This window comes from Lithobates pipiens, unplaced genomic scaffold (assembly GCF_037356315.1).
Source record: "Lithobates pipiens isolate NorthernLeopardFrog02 unplaced genomic scaffold, aLitPip1_a1.2 Scaffold_16, whole genome shotgun sequence".
Classification (NCBI taxonomy): domain Eukaryota; kingdom Metazoa; phylum Chordata; class Amphibia; order Anura; family Ranidae; genus Lithobates; species Lithobates pipiens.
This window is the reverse complement of record NW_027507748.1, coordinates 356,174,010-356,187,337: the sequence shown is the minus strand read 5'-3', so window position 1 is coordinate 356,187,337 and position 13,328 is coordinate 356,174,010. Positions and strand designations below refer to the sequence as shown.

At 41.4% G+C, this 13,328-nt stretch overlaps 1 protein-coding gene across 2 annotated transcripts in view; it reads left to right on the top strand.

The window, feature by feature from the left end:
- RIMS3 (regulating synaptic membrane exocytosis 3) overlaps nt 1-13,328 on the top strand; it is a 234,914-nt gene that overhangs the window by 208,666 nt on the left and 12,920 nt on the right. The window lies entirely within an intron of this gene.

The following is a 13,328-nucleotide window of genomic DNA, read 5'->3' as shown; positions in this document are numbered from 1 at the left end:
AGAGTATATGGGAGAGGTTGCAGTGTCGTGGCACCAGCACCAGTGCCTAAGGCCCAATTTTTCAGCCCCTGTTTAACAGGGGCATGTAATACAATTTTTGATGCAATGCTTTGCAGCAGGGCTTATTCCTGCACTCCAACTAGAGTATATGGGAGAGGTTGCAGTGTCGTGGCACCAGCACCAGAGCCTAAGGCCCAATTTTTCACCCCCTGTTTAACAGGGGCATGTAATTACAATTCTTGATATAATATTTCACAGGAGGGCCCGTTCCTGCGCCTACCGAGAGTAACTGTGAGGACTTATAGTGTTGTTGCACCAGCCCCACCACCACAACCACCAAAGGCCCAATTTTTCTACCACTATTCAACAATGGCATGTAATTCCAATTCTTGATATAATCGTTCACGGCAGGGCATTCCAGCGCCCACCAAGAGTCACTTTGAGGGCTTACAGTGTTGTGGCAACACCAACACCTTAGGCCCACATTTCTGCAGAGCATATAGGGTAGGCCCCTACTTTCAAACATCCAACTTACAAACGTCTCTCCTACTTGCAAACGGAAGGAGACAACAGGAAGTGAGATGAAAAAAGACTGACGGACAAAAAAATGATACAGGGGTGATAACCCTTCCCTATGTTTTCCACAAAGCTTAAAAATAGATTTTTGACTGGAGCTACACTTTAAAAATGTACCAGTTCAAAATTACAAACAGATTCTACTTAATACAACAAACCTACACAGTCCCTGTCTTGTTTGCACCGCCTGTATACTGCTGTTCTGAGTATATAGGGCCTGGGGGCCCCACGCCTTTCCTTTTTTTAATTTAGGTACGGGGTTCCCCTTAATATCCATACAAGACCCAAAGGGGCTGGTAAGGGGCAGGGGGGGCTACCCATGCCATTTTTTTCTCAATGATTTTGATCCATATTACGGACCCGGCCATGACATTAAAACCGCAAGCAGTTTTAAATTACTTTTTTTCCGTTAAATGTCATTTTGTACAGGGACTGTTCTAAACAAGGGAAACACGTACCACTTTACAGGCATACTATAGATGCCCCCCAGGCATGATTTTTTGAGGAATATTTAACTTTTTTTTCACTTTAATCGTCATTAAAATCAGTGCTCCCGAAAAAAAATGCATTTTTTGCCATTGACCCATGTCCCCTGGGGCAGGAGCCGGGTCCCCAAACCCTTTTTAGGACAATATCTTGCTTATTAGACATTCAAATTAGCACTTTTTATTTCGAATGTTCGAGTCCCATAGACTATACGTGTGATTATATGTCCGTATTACATTGTATATCCCTGTATATTGTGGTCGTTCAGGTGCTTATCTAATAGTTTCTTGAAACTATCAATGCCCCCTGCTGAGACCACCGCCTGTGGAAGGGAATTCCACATTCTTGCCGCTCTTACAGTAAAGAACCCTCTACGTAGTTTAAGGTTAAACCTATTTTCTTCTAATTTTAATGAGTGGCCACGAGTCTTGTTAAACTCCCTTCTGCAAAAAAGTTTTATCCCTATTGTGGGATCACCAGTATGGTATTTGTATATTGAAATCATATCCCCTCTCAAGCGTCTCTTCTCCAGAGAGAATAAGTTCAGTTGTCGCAACCTTTCCTCATAAGTAAGACCCTTTATTAGCTTTGTTGCCCTTCTTTGTACTCGCTCCATTTCCAGTACACCCTTCCTGAGGACTGGTGCCCAGAACTGGACAGCATACTCTAGGTGCGGCCAGACCATAGTCTCGTAGAGCGGGAGAATTATTGTTTTATCTCTTCTGGAGTTAATCCCCTTTTTAATGCATGTCAATATTCTGTTTGCTTTGTAGCAGCAGCTTGGCATTGCTAGCCATTGTTGAGCCTATCATCTACAGGACCCCCCAGGTCCATCCTAGATTCCGCCAGAGGTTCTCCCCAAGTGTATGGATTGCATTCATATTTTTGGCCTCACTTGGCCAAGATGGGTAGATCATGATCAACGTATTGCTAACCCCTGCTCTGAACACCCCTTCCCCCCTCCCCTTCCAAGTCTGAAGGGGTCTCTGTCACCTCTTCTCACAAAGTTGATTAGACAATGAAGTCACCCTCAAGTTTTTTCTTATGTAAGCTAGTTTAGGATTTTTTTTTTTTTTGAGTTATGAACCTGGACCGAGCGGAAAGTCCTGCAGTTCTTAGGGCACTTCAACATGTTGTGTCTGATGACATAGGTTCCTCCATGGAGGAAAAAAGAAAACGCTGGGACTTTAAATGAAGCGGTGACCTGGTAAGGTCAATTGCCCCCATCCCTATCTAATGGAAACAAACAAACAAGACGACAGGGTTCCTCCATGACCGGGTGTGAGAAAGGGCAGGAAGCCAGAAAGGGGTCCTTAGAAGACACCACCACTAATGCTCTCTGAATTAAATGTAAACGAAGTACCTGTTGTTTATTAGTTATTTATTATTGGACTGCCAGAATTTTGCACATTTTTGCCTTGAGGATATCAGAGTTGGAGTGGGCAATTTGTATATACAGTTTTCTTTCATTTTAATTTTATTTGGCAGACTATATGAAATATTTTGTTACTGAGACATAAGTTTATTAGTACTAGTTTACCGGCCAACTCTACAAAAAAAACAAAGCAATTTGTGACCAGAAAGTTGAAAGACATAGACTGATTTTCTAAAAGTTTGTAACACAAAAAAACTAATAAAATAAACAGTTTGAGGGGAATTTACTAAGACTAGAGCAACCAGAATCTACAGCAGCAGTGCATGGCAACTAATCAGCTTCTAGCTTTTACTTTTAAGCTTAAAGTGATTGTAAAGTCTCAAGGTTTTTCACCCTAATGTATTGCATGCATTAAGGTTAAAAACCTTCTGTGCTGTAGCTTCCCCCCCAAACCCCCCATTTTCTTAAATGAGTCCGATCCAATCCAGTGATGTGCACAAGCTCCAGCCTCTGTCTCGCTCCTCATTGTATAGATTAATAGCAGCAGGAGCCATTGGCTCCTGCTGCTGTCAATCAAATCCAGTGATAAGGGAGCAGGGGATGGGGCCCAGTCTCTATGTCACTGGACGCAGTAGTGGGACTCAGGAGGGAGCCCGCACGGGTGCCCCCCTGGAAAAGTGGCTTTTTGTTTGGGCACCTGATGAAGGGGAGAAGCCAGAAACACTGACGGGGCTCTCCAGAAGAGGAGGATCTGGGCTGCTCTGTGCAAAACCCTTGCACAGAGAAAGTAAGTGTAACATGTTTGGTATTTTTATTTAAAAAAATAAACAAACCTGTACAACCCCTTTAACTGAACAAGCTGAAGATAGATGCTGATTGGTCACCATGCACAGCATTGCAAATTCTGTCTGCTCCAGTTTTTGTGAATTTCCCCCTCAAATGCATATTGCAGTCAGTCAGTGTTTGTGAAAATATTACCACACAAAGAACAAGCAAGAGCTTCATCCTATTCTACATCTGTTTAATCGAGAAGTCCAGCCAAAGCTTATTTGGCTGTACTTCTCCTGTGGGTCACAGGAGTGCAGTTCATTTTGCACTCTTGTGACCCATTTTAGAAGAGAGCGGATTAAAGTCACCAAAAGCAGTCCAGGCACCGCGTCATCACGAGAATAAATTCTGGAGCCTGAGACATCCACTCCACCCCCTCCACAGCTGAGCGCTCCAATGAGTGAGGAGGGAGATGAGCAGAGAGCTGTGACTGACAGTCTGCAGCTCTCTGCTCACAGAGTTCTGAAATCATATTTCTCACCGCTGAGGCTCCGGGGGACCAATGCTGCATCCACCTTATTTATTTACTTTTTCTTTATTTCCAGCTTTGGAAACTGGCTCTGATCTTTGGTCCTAGACTGTACACTCAGTAACTGATCAAACAGCAGAGACTGTGGGGGAGATTTACTAAAATTGGAGAGTAAAAAATCTGGTGCAGCTGTGCATGGTAGCCAATCAACTTCTAAATTCAACTTGTTCAATTAAGCTTTGACAATAAAACCTGGAAGCTGATTGGTTTCTATGCCGTGCAGCTCCAGATTTTGCAATCTCCAGTTTTAGTAAATCCTCCCCTTAAGACCAGTTCTGGGTGGGGCAATCTTTGATGACTTATATCAGTGATGATGAACCTTGGCCCCCAGATGTTTTGGAACTACATTTCCCATGATGCTCAACTACACTGCAGTCCAAGAGAATTATGGGAAATGTAGTTCCAAAACACCTGGGGTGCCAAGGTTCGTCATCACTGACCTATATCCTTCTGGCTGGTTTTGAGAAAGGGTTAGCTTGTACAGGAGAGGATGGGAGGCTATACAAGCAAGATCTTAAAGGGGTTGTAAAGGTTTGGTTTTTAAAAATAAATAAATAACAAACATGTTATACTTACCTCCTCTGTGCAAGGGTTTTGCACAGAGTGGCCCCTGATTGTCCTCTTCTGGCTCCTCCCTGCATCGAGTGCCCCCTTGGAGACCCGCATTCCAAGGGGACACTCATGCGGGCGTGCTCCCGAGTCCTGCTGCTGCGTCCATTGACACAGCCAGCAGGACTTGACCCCACCCCCCCTGCTCGCATATCACTGGATTTGATTGACAGTAACAGGAGCCAATGGTTGTGCTGCTATCAATCTATCCAATGAGGACCCGAGACAGCGGCTAAAGCTGATGTGCTCGTTCCCGTCAATGGAACAATTGGGTTTTAGGTAAGGAAAAGGGCATGGCTTGGGGGCTGCTGCACTACAGAAGATTTTTAACCTTAATGCATAGAATGCATTAAGGTGAAAAACCTTGAGGGTTTACAACCCCTTTAAAGGTCAAAAGAAAAATGGTGCAAGTTTGAAAAGTAAGTCTAACATATTTACATTAAGATGATCTATAGAGGAAAGGATCGCCACTACTCCCGACCAGCTCAGAGGAATAAACAATATGGAGCTGCCTCAGCCTACATGTCTCCACCAAACCCCACACTCTGATGCATTTCGCCCCACCCACTGGGCATAGTCATAGGCTAAGCCCCGGGCTGGTCGGGAGTAGTGGCAATCCTTTTCCTCTTTACATTTACTAGCCATCTGGATTGGAATCAGGATAACCCTGCACCCCATGCTCTGGGAACAGGGATATGCTTTCACCTCTACTTTGGGCGGTTTCGGTCAAACACTAGCTCACAAAAATACACTAATTTTGTTGCTTATGTTCGTGGTATTATAAAATATAATAATATCCACCCGGTAGATCCTTTGACATTTGCAGAAAGATAAACTACAAACTCAGCAGTAAGTGGAGTTTGACAAATGCTGACTAAAATTTGTGATATTTAAATTGTCTCAATTTTTGCTGAGCAAAAAGAGACTTCTATTTTCAATCCACTGAATATCTAATGAGATGCATTACAATGACAATTACCATCACATATATATTCTTTTTTATATAGTTTGTACTCCCTAGCGGTTGTTTCATGAATGCAATGAGAATATTAGCTTTTTTAAGGCCAAGTCCATTGTTCTTTCATTCACAATATGGCTTTCTACCTAGGCCTGGACAGTTGTCTATCCCATTAGTTAACCCAGACCTGTCATTGGGAGTTACATGTATTATTTTCCCAGTGGTCACATACAGTATGTAGCACTAACCCCCGAAGGAGCTGCTGGTTATTTTTGGGCTTACTGTTACCTTCCACTCTCCTTGTTGCACGTCTAGGGAATGTCCCGTGGTAGATGACCCAGTACCTTGAGACTGACAATAGATCCACTTGAATGGATTTTATTTGCAAACTTAAACCATTGAACAGTCTTTTAACTTGGGATCAGAGGGTTGGAAAGGAAGTTCAGGTACTCTCAATGTCAAAGTCCAAAAAGGTTAAAGAACTTGCTTACTTTGACTGCATCCAGAGAATAGCCATTTGCAGCTGGATGGACAGTCCCTCTTTTACAAGGCCTAGCAGCCAACAAGTCTTTGTCACAGACGTTGCTGCAGAACATGTAGGGAAACTAAGCTGTAGAACACTTGTAGGATACCTGGATCTTTCAGCCTGCTTGGCGATATCCACAAAACCGGATTCTCTCGGTAACTCCAGCCCTTCCAGGCTCTTGTTAAGAAAACCAACCTGTACATGGTGTTCTTCTAAAGAGTCCTCCCCTGGAATGCTTGAAGTAGACTGGGTCTCTCCCGAACTGGAGACGGCACCCATCCACCTCAGAATCCTCCTTTAGTTTCCTTGCCCTGGACTAGCCAGCCCCTAGGCATTCAAGTCAGGTAGATCTGCACTCCAGGCCATAGCTTTCCCGGGGGCTGGTCAGGAGGACCAGGACCATGTAATCAGCACATCATACTGGACCGGACCCCAAACTACGTGATGTCCGTCTCTTAAATACACTCTCCCAGAGGGCACAGCAAGAGGGCCATTCTTACTGACCTGGCTCCAAAAGAGAGTAACTTAAGCGCCTGACGTGACCATAGTTCCACGCCTGCCACAAGAGACAGTGCCCCCTGTGGCCAAGGCTGAACATCTTACAGCCCAGTCAGACTGACACAGAAATCTAATTTAGGCAAATAGACCCAAACCAAACTGTAGTTTGGGTAAAATGTGACTTTGAAAAACACATAGACCATGCTCTTCAGGAGCCCACCACTACAAGTACATAGGCATACTATACTATAATTATATACAGATCTTGTTATACTGTACAGTAGATAGTAGAAAAATTCTACACACCCCTGTTAAAATGTCAGGTTTCTGTGATGTAAAAAAAATCAGACAAAAATAAATAATTTCAGAACTTTTTACACCTTTAATGTGACCTATAAACTGTACAACTCAGTTGAACAACAAACTGAAATATTTAGGTAGAGGGAAGTAAAAATAAAAATAATATGGTTGCATAAGTGTGCACACCCTTAAGCCTCATACACACGATAGGACTTTGTACAAACTTTCCCTTGGATTTTTGTACAAAGGGCGTCGGCCCTGAACTTGTATTGCATACACACAGCAGGACTTTTTCAGCCAACTTTCACCAAATCATGTGGTTTTTCTGCTCTTTACCGCCACCTTTGGTCAACTTCTGTATTGTTGTCTGATCTTTTGCATTGGTTCTGAGCATGCCTGTTTGTACTTTGTACAAACGTCCTATGGTTTTCTGTACACACGATCAGACTTTGCTCCATCTGACTTTTGTTGCCAGAAAGTTTGTCCGTTCGCACAGCCAACAAAAGTCTGATGAAAACCAAAAAAGTTTGTCCGATGGAGCGTACACACAGTCGGATGTTGCTCCAAAACAGCTAATTTGCATGTTTGTTGTCAAAAAGTCTGATCGTGTGTATGGGCCTTTACACTAATACTTTGCTGAAGCATTTTTTGATTTTATTACAGCACTCAGTCTTTTTGGTTATTAGTCTATCAACATGGTACATCTTGCATTGGCAATATTTGCCCACTCTTCTTCTCAAAAACACTCCAAATCTGTCAGATTGCAAGGGAATCTCCTGTGCACAGCCCTCTTCAGATAACCCAACAGATTTTCAATGGAATTCAGGTCTGGGCTCAGGTTGGGTCATTCAAAAACATTAATCTTCTTCTGGCAAAGCCATTAATTTGTTCATTTGTATGCTCTGGGTCGTTGTCATGCTGAAAGATGAAGTTCCTCTTTGTGTTCAGCTTTCTAGCAGAAGCCTGAAGGTTTTGTGCTAATATTGACTGGTATTTGGAACTGTTCATAATTGCCTCTCTGTTGACTAAGGCCCCTGTTCCAGCTGAAGAAAAACAGCCCCAAAGCATGATGCTGCCACCACCATGCTTCACGGTGGATATGGTATTTGTTTGGTGATGTGCAGTGTTGTTTTTGTACCAAATCTATCTTTTGGAATTATGGCCAAAAAAGTTCAACCTTGTTTTCATTGGACCATAACATATTTTCCTACATGCTTTTGTGAGACTTAAGTGTTTTTGCAAAATTTAGCCGGGCTTGGATGTTTTTCTTCGTAAGAAAAGGCTTCTGAAGAATACGGGAGATTGTAGTCACATGTACCACACAGCCAGTACTTGCCAGATATTCCTACAGATCCTTTAAATTTGCTGTAGTCCTCTTGGCAGCCTCCCTGACCAGTTCTTGTCTTTTCATAAATTTTGAAGGGACGTCCAGTTCTTTAAAATGTCACTGTGGTGCCATATTTTCTCCACTTGATGATGACTGTCTTCACTGTGTTCCATGGTATATCTAATGCCTTGGAAATTCTTTTGTACCCTTCTCCTGACTGATACTTTTTAACAATGAGAGGGGGAGTACAACTGGGGGAATCAATGGTGGAAAGGGATCTGGGAGTTTTGGTAGATCATAAGCTGAATAATAACATGCAATGCCAAGCTGCAGTTTCCAAAGTGAGCAAAGTCCTTTCTTGCATTAAGAGAGGTATGGACTACAGAGAGAAAGATATAATTTTTCCCCTGTACAAATCATTAGTAAGACATCATCTGCAGTATACAGTTCAGTTTTGGGCACCAGTTCTCAAAAAGGATATCAGGGAACTGGAAAAAGTGCAGAGAAGGGAAACCAAACTGTTAAGAGGCATGGAGGAGCTCAGCTATGAGGTAAGATTAGAGGAACTGAATTTATTCACTCTTGAGAAGAGGAGATTAAGGGGGATATGATCACCATGTATAAATATATTAGGGGTCCATATAGTGAACTTGGTATTGAGTTATTCACTTTACGGTCAATACTGAGAACAAGGGGGCACTGTTTTAGGAAAAGAGTTTTCATCTCCAAGTACGGAAAGGTTTCTTCACAGTAAGAGCTGTGAAAATGTGAAATAGACTCCCTCCAGAGGCGGTTCTGGCCAGCTCAGTAGATTACTTTAATAAAGGCCTGGATTATTTTCTAAATGTACACAATATAACTGGGCACTAACATTTATAGGTGGGATTGTATTTTTTTTTCAATGATTGAACTAGATGGACTTGTGTCTCTTTTCAACCTGACTAACTATGCAACTATGTAACCATGAGATCCCTCTGATGCTTTGGAAGCTCTCTGTGGACCATGGCTTTTGCTGTAGGATGCGACTAAGAAAAAGTCAGGAAAGACCTACTAGAACAGCTGCACTTTATTTTGGGTTAATCAGAGGCACTCTAAATGATGACAGGTGTGTACTGATTCCTATTTAACATCAGTTTGAATGTGATTGCTTAAGTTTGAACTCAGCTACAACCCCAGTTATAAGAGGGTGTGCACACTTCTGCAATCACATTATTTTTTATTTTTTATTTTTACTTCACCCTCCCTTCAGTTTGTTTTTCAATTGAGTTGTACCGTTTATAGGTCACATTAAAGGTGGAAAAAGTTCTGAAATGATTTATCTGTGTCTCATTTTTTTACATCACAGAAACCTGACATTTTAATAGGGGTGTGTAGACTTTTTATATCCACTGTATATGTGCTGGAACCCATACCACAATTTTATATCTGCACTAACAAATTAGTAGGAGGTGCCCTAGGTTGTAAATAACTTAAAGCGTAACTCCACTTTTGTTGAGAAAAAAATATTCCCCTCTGGGTGTTCAATGTACTATGAAAGGATTATAACAAACTTGTTGCAGATGCCTACCCTTTGTTATTCTGAAGAAATCCCTGTGTTTCTCTGTGCCCCTGTTCTGAGTAGGTCTAATGGGAATTTCATAGTTGACTGTCAGGTGTGGAGCTACAGGACACTAATGAGGAAATCTGCTAAGCCTGCATCCCTTTAGACGGGTTCCTATTGAAAGTATAGCTCAAAAAAATAATTTTTTGTTGCAAGGGATGCCTGAAATCTGACTTGTATCTTAGGCAGACTTCTGGGAAAATCAGTAAGCCAATCACACAAGCAGGAAATTATGTTTCCGGGGCGTGGTCAGTACACATTCTGTGTACAGAAAACTCCAGGTAGCCATATTGCAATGCATTCTCAGAAAATTACATTGGCTGCAGATTGAAAAGGAAAGGTAATTTTTATTAACATTCAGTTACAAAATGATTAGTGTCGCCAGCATATGCGCTATATTATTTTTTCTTTATTTGCTATTTTTTCCCCTACGAAGTGGAGTTACCCTTTAACTGTAAGGCTCCATTCACATCTAGGCATTGCTATTTTACAGGCGTTTTTCAGATGTTTTTTTTCAGGGGTTTTTGCAGTGTTTTTGTACAGGCATTTTGAGTTCAAAAGGTCACCAATGTAAAATAATTAAAATGCCTGTAATCTGCCAAAAAAAGAATATCATGTACTTTTTTGAGCGACGGGCATTTTGCTTTAGGCGACAGAATGCTCAGATGTGAACAGGGGCCATTGAAATTAATGGGATTTGTCTTGGCATTTTTAGAGCTGAGGGTTAGAGCAGAAAAACATCCAAAACCGCCGAGGTGTGAACGGAGCCTGAAGCTAACCTGTTGAACAAGGAAAACAGTGTATACAAAAAAATAATTGCGCTAGTAATACGCAATAAAGTGCAGTGCATAGATAAAAAACTTAAAAAACTCTGTTAACCAAGAAAGATGTCAGATGTTACTAAGTAATCGTGCAGAGCTCCCAACAAAATGATACACCCAGTGAGCAGGGACGCTTACCAGATGGAGTGGACCACCTATTGCTAGGATGGTCAAACAAGCAGGCAGAAAATCCATTTGCCGGGTATACAACGGGAACTCCTCTAAGATATCTCCAGTATGGAACCGGACCCTCTCTGTAAGCACACTCAGACAGACCGCAGCAGGGATAATGCAGCCAAATAATAGTCATAAGGAGAGAAAGAAACACCAATAGTTTAATACCATTCGGACAATTTATTGAAAAATTTGCAAAATGCCAAAGGGTTTTTTCAATAAATTATCCACATGGTATCACACTATTGGAGTTCCTTTATCTCCTAATGACTATTATTTGACTGCATTATCCCCGCTGTAGTCTGTCTGAGTGTGCTTACAGAGAGGGTTCCATACTGGAGATATCTTATGCCACGTACACACGACCGGACTTTTCAACGTACTAGGTCCGATTGCCTTCCCGACGGACTTTCGGTGGAGGTCCAAAAGACTTTCGGCGGAGGTCCAACAGACTTTCGGCGGAGGTCCGACGGACTTTCTGAACGAGGGGACTTGGCCACACACGACTAAATCCGTTCGAAAGTCCGTTTGTTTTGAACATGATGACATAAACGGGACTAAACAAGGAAGTTCAATAGCCAGTAGCCAGTAGCTGCCCTTGCGTCGTATTTGGTCCGTCGGACTAGCACACAGACGTACGGTTTTCCCAATTTTTAGTCCGTCGGATAGATTTGAAACATGTTTTATTTCTAGGTCTGTCAGACTTTGGGGAAAAAAAGTCCGCTGGAGCCCACACATGATCGAATTGTCCGTCGGATTCCGCCGGACCAAGTCTGCTGGAAAGTCCAATCGTGTGTACGCAGCATTAGAGGAGTTCCTGTTGTACACCCCGCAGAAGGATATTCTGCCTGCTTGTTTGACCATCCTAGCAATAGGTGTTCCACTCCATCTGGTAAGCGTCCTTGCTCACTGGGTGTGAAGTATCATTTTGTTGGAAGCTCTGCGCAATTACTTGGTGGTGGATTCTTTTAATTATGTTCCTCTACTCACTTGGACTTGATATATTAAATATTCATCATAAGGACTTTTTTTTGCACATTAACTGTTTAGAGTTTTTTAAGTTATTTATCTATGCACTGCACTTTATTGTGTATTACTAGTGCAATTATTTGTTTGTATATAAAGCATATGCAAAACCTTTATCCTAAAAAAAACTGTAGCTGTAAACAGCCCAAAATGTGTTAGTTGAAGTTTGACTTTAATTTCCGAATCTGCTATTGCATCTAATGCTACCCTCTCCACTGACTGACAATGCTGATCTCCAATGGTGTCTCCATTGGACCTCCATCCAGAGTGCAGGCACCCTAAGACCGGAAGTGTGTTACTGGACAGATCACTAGGTGAAAAAAAAGAAAAGAAAATGCCTAAAAATGTCATTAGTTTACTGGTAAGGTCACTATTCCCTTATGGCTACTTAGCTATACATGAGTGTAAAATTTGGCATTCATGCCTCAATCTGACTGTTTAACCTGCTGAACTGCTGAAGAATTTCCACAGTTTGAATTAATCTAAGAAATAATGATCTTTTCACAATTATTGACATTTTTTTTGTCATATTTTGACTGATTTCACAGAACAGAATAAAAGATTAAAATGATTCAATGGGTTGGCACAATCTGATATTTTGCGCAAGCATTTGCTCAAGATATTGTCCTTATATTGTTTCATTTGATCCTAAGTCAGAGGAAGTGTTGTTTTTGTCTTTCCAGGTTAAAATAAAGCAAACTGTTTCCTGGGGCACAAAACAATCCTTTTCAGAGAAAAGTCAGCGGCTTCTACTGTACTTGACTTTGGAAATTTAAAGTGATCGGGTGAAATCTGGCAAGTTTGCCATTGGTGATGTATGGAGTGGTCATTTCTGATACCTGGCCAATTAAATGATTTGACTGAATGGTGGATCAGATAAAAATCAATGCGTGCATCTCCAGAATTAAGTGGGGTACACACTATAAGAAAATCGGGCAAATGATGGTCTGATTTTCCTCATTGTTTCACAGCAACCGATGAAAGAAAATTTGTACGAAAATTCTCGTACGACAAAGGCTTTTTATTTTGTTGTTGTTTATTGTTTCTGATCATGCGCAGTCTTTCATTTCTGTACGGAAAATCATACAAAAACTATACACATTAAGCAAAAATCATTCATTCTGTTCCCATACAAGAAAGAATGTAGGGCTTGTCCTTTCGGAAATTTTCAGCAGGTCGGAATCGGCTGTAGAAAGTTGCGAACACACTATACGAAAATTGTACGAAAGTTCTTTGGATGACAATTCTCGCTTGATTTTCTTATAGTGTGTACGAGCCTTTAGATTAAAAGCACTGTAAAATGCAATGCAACTGACGGAATTTTTTTTGGCCCTCCATCTTTCATTCTGCTGCTATACAGGGAATTGGAGGAAGTTAACATAAAGACAGATCCTGGCATTTATACTGGCAGTATTTAATTTTAATGACTCTTTTAATGGGTGCATGACTGAATTACATATTTACATGTTCTCCACAGCTCTGACAGTGATAAAAAGGTGGAAGAATAAAGTGTGAAGCAGTGTTTCTAAGCAGAAAGAATGTGTCCACGCCTTCTTAGCATATCACAGCACCCTATTATCTAGAGAGCACAAACAATAAATGATTCCGGTTTATGAAGTCAGACATTTATATAGCCCTTCTAGTTTAAAAAAAAACAGACATAATTACTAAATTATTATTAAAGAAAAAAAAAAA